Raw genomic sequence first — 7,159 nt, forward strand, 5'->3', positions numbered from 1 at the left:
GGAATTTGATTTAAATCAAACCTCTTCCAAGTCAGCACCAGCAGGACCCTGGTGGGGAAGATCTCAGTGACTGCATTCCTCAGGAGGGGAAGGACAGTCAGAGAGACACCACTTTTATTCACGGAGTCATAGAATGGTTTGTGTTGGAAGAGACATTAAAGACCCTTTCCTACATCAGCAGCTGTCCCTGAGGGCTGTTATTTCAGATGTTCACAGCAGGATATCTGGTTGCTTTCCTGGGAATATGTGATTCAGGGCTCAGTTGGAGGGCGGGACGTTGCTGCTCCCAGACCTTTCCCAGTTTTACCTCCAGAGCCACGGAGGGCCTGAGCTGATGGACTTTAACTTACATTAACCTCCTGAATCTCTTCATTCCCAAAATACAGCAGGGACCTTACAGTGTTCCCAGGGATGTTAAAAGCTGATGGGATACCACTCCTACAGTGGTGGTGTTGGGGGACCTGGGGCTTGGCTGTGTGAGATACCTGCCAACCAAAGAGCATCCCATCAGCAGTGCAGAGGCTTCCACGTGCTTTCCAGCCCTGGAAACGGCAGGAAGGTTTTCCCTCTGTTCACTGTGATTGCTTGAGAACAGCTTTTCATGGAATCCTGGAGTGGGTTGGGTTGGGAGGGACCCCAAAACTCATCCAGTCTCAACCCCTGCCATGGACAGGGACACCTTCCACTAGCTCAAGCTGCTCCAAGCCCCATCCAACCTGGCCTTGGACACTTCCAGGGATGGAGGGAGAGTTTCAGAAGACCTTTTCAGTGGATTTTAATGGCATTCCTGTATTTCTGCAGCATTTGGGGAGCCCGTGTCCCACAGGCCAAGAGCTGAGTTCCGGAAATGAAAAGAAAAAGGTTTTTCACTTACTAACACCTTCCTCCTGCCCTGTCCTTCTTTTTCTCTCTCTGACCTCCCCCTCTTTGTGTTTATTCCCTCTGAGAACGGGACATGAAGCAGGGAGGGAGGTCAGGAATGTGTTACAGAATGCCTTCTGTTTGCTAGTTGAATCCAGATGTTAAGGGAAGGAGCAGCAGTTGTGTGAGAGGGACAGAAAAAGGCTGGAGCAGGAGAAAATAAGGAGCACCAAGATTTCCCTCCCAGTTAAACCAGTTAAACACAAAAGGAATGTGAATTCACCTCTTCAGGTACAACTTCAGCCCCCAGCAGGGGACAGGGGCTGGTCCAAAGGGACCAGTGCCAGGGAAGGGACCCCCCAGCCCGTGCTCAGCCCTGAACCAGCTCTGACTCATCCCAGGAGCTGTAGGATGGTGTTGGCCACGAGACAGGTTTTTCCAACCATTTCCTAGCAGTTCCCAAATCTTCACCATCAGTGTGAACTCCGAAGAGTCTCCTGACAGCCCAGACTTTTCCACCTCGTCCTTGCAGCTCCCGTGGCCTTCCCAAGGAAGGGCAGCCCGGATCTTGGCTGGGGGGTGGGTGGGCTCCACCAGCTCCCACGACTCAGGGTTTCTCTCTTTGGGATCCCCGGGGGGGATCCTCACCTCTATTGAGTGGTGTGGCCTCAGGGGTGTTATTTTTGTGGCTTTTCCCTCTTCCACCCTGGTTGTGAACCAGGTCACACCAACCATGGCAGGAACAGGCTCATGCTCTTGAGTCTCTTCTCATTAATTTATCCAGGAGAAAAGGGGCACAACCCCTCCTGCACACACCCAGAAACATTCCAAGTGCTGTCCTCCCCCCTTCCTCTGCCTTTCTCATCCTCCCTGCAGCTGCACCCAGCCTCTGCTTAAATGAGCATGGAATCCCAATTAATGTGCCTCTAATCAGGACATCAGCAGCTCTGGACAAGCATCTGCAGCAGCTTTAGGGGCTGAGCACTCAGTCAACTCTCCAGTGCTCTGCCACTGGGGCCTGCTCATTTAATTACACCCAGGCTGCTGTGCTGCTCAACCTTTTAATTGCCCAGGACAGAGAATAGGGTGGTAACCAGGTCAGAGCTAGAAATTGCTGGGCATTGTTTTAAGACAGTAAAGCTGTTTTTAAGCACCATTCAGAAGCCTTGGTTTATGTAATTGCCAAGGAAAGGAGGGCATTCAGGAGGGGCAGCAGGGAACACTCAAAGGGAGGGCTGAATCGTTTTTAATTAATGAAAAATGACTTGAAGCCTGATTCCTTTCTGTAACAGTAAGATCTCAACTGAACACCACAACACAAATCCTTTCCCAGAGCTTCAGATCAAGCCATAGGTCCTTGGTAGTAATATTCCAGATAATAGCTGGGATTTAGTCTATGAGTTGGGGGACTGAGAGAGCAAAAAAAAATCCAATTAACTCTCCCAGAGCTCTTTTAGTCCTGTAGTGCTGGGAACAATAGTAAATAGCAGGTTTTTATGTGTTCAGATCCCCAAAATGGTTGCCCTGATTGAATCCTTCAAAAAGCACTGATGATTCTTTCATGTAGCTTTAAAAGTAGAGTTTGGCACGAAAATGAAGGATGGAAGATTAGAGAGATCAGGGCAGAACATTTGGGGCTGATCCCTGACCTCAGTTACACCAACTTTAGTTGGGATTAACACCAGTGTAAATGGAATGAGAGACTTGGGGACTGAGCAGGGAGGGAAAGCTTGGGTTTGGCTGATTTTAATTTTGAAGACTGAGATCTTTCAGGCTGATCTCAGGTGGGTTTTCAGAGTGCAACCCAAAGCCTGGTTTTCCTCCCCCTTGGCTTCACATTCCTGCCCTGAACTCCCCCTGTGTGAGCTCTCAGGCAGTGCTGGAAGGAGAAGCCTGCCTGGCTTAGTGACCTGATCAGGGCACAGCCCTGAGGCTGCAAGGATGGGATGTTTCCTGGGGCTCTGCTCAGCTCTGCAGCCCCTGGAATGAATGAAATGCAGTGTTTTCCCTGCTGGAAAAAGCTGTCAGTGGCTCCCCAGGGAAATCCATCGCCCCAGGAGCACAGGGGAGGCCCCTCAAGCCCTTGTTCTACCTCCATCCAACTCCATCCTGCTTCCCAGCAGCAGCAGGGTCAGGATCTTGCTCTTCCCATGGCAGTTTGGGGGCAATCCTGGTCTAAGTGAGCATAAACCTTTTGCCTTGACCAAAGAGGTGGATGCAGAAGCTTTGGTCCTTGCTCCATCCATCTCCTCCACGCCTTGACCAAGGCAAGGGTGCTGTGTGCAGCTCATTAGGCCCAGCCCAATTAACCCCCTTGCAGGGGGAGGGCTGAGGCTGGACATTTAAGGCTTGTTGTTGCTTTTAGGGCCCCAGCAGTTGGGAATGGCCCAGACCTTCAGAGGCTGAATGTGCCCCTTCCCTGAGAGCCAGAGCTTCCTGCACTGAATTCCTGTTCACACACTCCACGGTGCCAGGGGCAAAGGCAACTTGAAATGGCAAAACAAGGCCTTTCTGAAGAAGCAGAGGCAATTTGGAGGGCCTGGAGCTCCTTGGGAAGCGCCGTGGCTGTTGACTCAGCAGTCTGAGGGGAACCACGCCGGCGTGTTCCTGCAGCAGCAGAGCTGTGTGGGACCCAGATCAGCTGAGATCTGGAAGGGGTGTGGTGCTGCACCTGCATGGGAGCCCCCCTGCAACCCTCCAGGCACCCCATCCAGGCAGGGCAGAGGGTGGGACGGGTGTGTTTTGCCCCCCCAAAGGTGAGGGAAGCTGAGTTGTCCCTGGCAGCAGAGCAGTTCCCAGCAAGCTGCTCCTCAGCCTCCCCCAGCCCAGCTCCCCGCTGGGTTCCACGAGTTGTTTCTTAGAAATAAGCAGCTCGTTCACAACAAACACCCTCACCCTTTGATGTGCCAGTGGTGCTGTTGTTGTGGTGTTTAAAATGCTTTGGTTTCGTGCTGGTAATAAGCAAACTGGCCGTAGAGTCTTACTGTAAGTTGCTGAGAAAGTAGCAGTAATTATTGTTCTCTCCTCCACGGGAGGGGAAACTTGGGATGCTAATGGCCTCTGGAGTATTGACTGATTACTCACATTGGGGTGAAACAGCACCTTCACTCTCCTTGCTCTTAAAACCTCCTGTGTTCAGGGCAGGAAACATCCTAGACTGTGTAAGAGAGAGCTGCAGCAGGTTTTGGATTATGAGGGGAAAGGATATTATTATTATTGTTGTTGTTGTTATTATTATTGTTATTATTATTTTATTTTGGGGGGGTGGGAGGGCTGACACAACGCAGGTCAGATGTATTCCTGGAATGGGGGAAAGGGGGAAGATGGTGCAGGTTCTTTATCCCTCATCCCTGACAGCAGGCACGCAGCAACAAGTGGGTGGCAAGTGGTGAAGACAGGGTGGCTACAAACATTTTTGTTTGCCTGGTAAATTTGCATGAAAGGGAGGCAGGGCTCTTGCAAAAAGTTTACCCACAGAGTGGATGCTCCAGCACTTCTCACACCCTCTGCTTCTGTTTTTCCCTGAGCTCTGAGCTCTCACAGCCTTTGAGTCCAGCTTTGGTGGACATCGATCCCTTCCTGGTTTTCCAAGGCACCCGTGTGACACTGAGCTGCTGTAAATGAAGTTTTGAGGTGAGGAAGAGGGAATGAAGATTTGTAGCTTGGCCAGATATTAGTGGTTTTCCCCAGGGATGACAGAGGCACCAAGGCAAACCCTGTGTCAGATTGTAATTCCCTGCTCCCACGCACTGGAACTTCACAACAAAGCACAGTGAAGAGTGTTTTCTTTTAACAGCATATTTTTTTCCTTAACCTTGTTCTCAGTCCTGGCTGAGGTATTTTAATGGAAGTTTCCTCCCAGTAAAAGACTGCAACGTGCTCACATACCAGAAAATCTTGGCCCAGATCATTAACATTCAGGAAAATTAAAGGCAACTGATCCTGCAGTGGGTACATTGAGTGTAAGACGTGTTTCACCTCTGCTGGAGTTCAGAAAAGAGACTCCATGCATTAGGAGCAAGCAGTGAAGACAGAAGAGGCTGACTGACACCAGTGAAGTGTTGGTTCAATCGCTGTCCCCAGGTCTTTGAGCTGCCCTTGCTCTTCAGTAATTCCAGGTGTCAGCTGCTGACCAGTCTGGCCCCTTCCCTTGGCAGCTTTCAGTCTCTTCCAAACCTCAGCAAAGTTCTCCCCCACCCTCCCTGTGCCCCCTGATTGCTTTTCTCTCCCCTGCTCTCTGCTAAGAACTGTTCACTCCTTAGAATCCCCTCCCCACCCCCAGGGATTTCTTATCTTGGACATTCATTTTTGGGGCTGGGATCAAGTCTGCCGTGCCCGGGTCGGAGCTGTGCCCTGCTCAAATTGCAATCTGCAGGACTACAGCATTCCTGGCGAGCTGCTGAGCCTTGGGAAGAGCTCTCTGAGCCAGCCTGATTTCCTCTGCTCTAGGAACTACCAGGAGAAGAATAGTAGCACTTACTCCAAGCCAGCTTTGCTGCTCAGCAGCACGGTGAGGGACAGTCTGGAATTACCTCTCCCACCCCAGGATCCACTGCTAAAACCTGCAGCTAGGAGAGAACATTCCCACAAAGGTGTGGAGCTGCTGGGAGCAGGAGGCCTGATCTCCCACTATCCTTTATCCCCCAGCACTGCCACGGGATCTCTCTGTGCTCTGGTCCTTGGGGTTCAGTTGGGAGCTGATGGACCCAGTGCCACAGGGATGTGGATCCCAGATTTGGGCCGAGAAGTGAGTCTGGAAGTCCTCCAAGGGTTCTTTGTGCCCACTGCCCTCGTGGCACTCTTCCTTCCAGCCCCTCCTGTCTTTTTGCATAATCTCCTCTGAATAAATTCCCTGTGAGTGGGGCCTTCTCCTTTGCAGCCTTTGTCCTGAGGCTCTGCCTTCCTGTGGGTTCCTACCTTGTGGGCCCTCCCTCTCTTTTTGTGTCCCAGCTGAGTCACTGCTTTTCTCCCCCATTTGCACCTCTTAACTTTTTCTTTTCTTATTTTTAGCTCTGCTATTGTCCCGAAAAGCACTTCAAGGAGCCAGTTTGCCCGAGGGGAGCTGTGAAAATTTAGGGTTAAAACTTGTGTGAGGTCACACAAAAAGCACTATTTGGACAAGAGCGATCTCTCTGCCTGGAAGCGTGGCTTTAAATGGTTGTTTCTATTTATTTCTGTGCTTCTCCTGCAAAGCTCTTTCTCCGGGGGCCCTGATCCTGCTGCCACAGTGACCTTTGTGTTTGCAGAGAGACCTTTTGAAATCAAAGGGGCCCTTCAGCAGCATCTGCCCATCTGGAAGTGATCACAGAACAGGGTGGGTGGAGGGCAGGTTTGGAAGCATTTTGAGCGTGAACTGCAGGGTCTGAAGTGACCCAGGCCCACATGCCTGTAGGGGAAGCTCCAAAAGGGTCTGTGTTGCATCCTCAGGCACAGGGATCCATCCATCCAGCCTGGCTCACATCAGACCTGTGGCACCGGGAGAGCCCCAGCAATCCTGCCGGTGTCATTTGATTTGCAACAAAACTACGAGCTCAGAGGGCATGGAGTGTATTCGGTTGTGGCTAAAACACAGCTGGAGGTGTTCAGGGCCAGGCTGGATGGAGCTCTGAGCAACCTGGCCTAGTGGAAGGTGTCCCTGCCCGTGGGGATGATCATCTTTAAGGTCCCCTCAAACCTGAATGGTTCTGTGATGTGTGCAGGCTTTGTGCAAACGCTGCCTTCTCATCCCCTTCCCAGCTGCAGTTTGTAGCCAGCTGGGGACCCGAGGAAAACAGAACACAGAGGGCGTGTGGGAGAGCCCCGGAGCGGGCAGGAACAGACCCCCTCTCCATCCTCCCGGCCGGCAGGAGGGAGCGGGGTGTGCGGGAACGGGGCTGGACAATGGATCCGCGTGTGCGGGGCCGGGATTCCGCACGATGGATCCGCGTGTGCGGGGATGGGACCCCGGAAAATGGACCCGTTTGTGCGGGGATGGGACCCTGGACAATAGACCCGTGTGTGCGGGGATGGGACCCCGGATAACGGACCTGTGTGTGCGGGGATGGGACCTCGGATAATGGATCCGTGTGTGCAGGGATGGGACCCTGGATAACGGATCCGTGTGTGCGGGGCCGGGATTCCGCACGATGGGTCCGCGTGTGCGGGGCTGGGCCCCCGGATAATGGCCCCGCGTGTCCGTGGCCGGGCCCGGCCGATGCTCTCCCGCCGCTCCCCCGCCCGTCCCGGCGCTGTTCCTTTAACGACGGGGCGGGCGCTGCTCGGCGGGGCCGTCCCGGGTCCGGGAGGGGGGGGGAAAGGG

The sequence above is a fragment of the Corapipo altera genome, unplaced genomic scaffold, assembly GCF_003945725.1.
Source record: "Corapipo altera isolate COAL_440 unplaced genomic scaffold, ASM394572v1 71, whole genome shotgun sequence".
Classification (NCBI taxonomy): Eukaryota; Metazoa; Chordata; class Aves; order Passeriformes; family Pipridae; genus Corapipo; species Corapipo altera.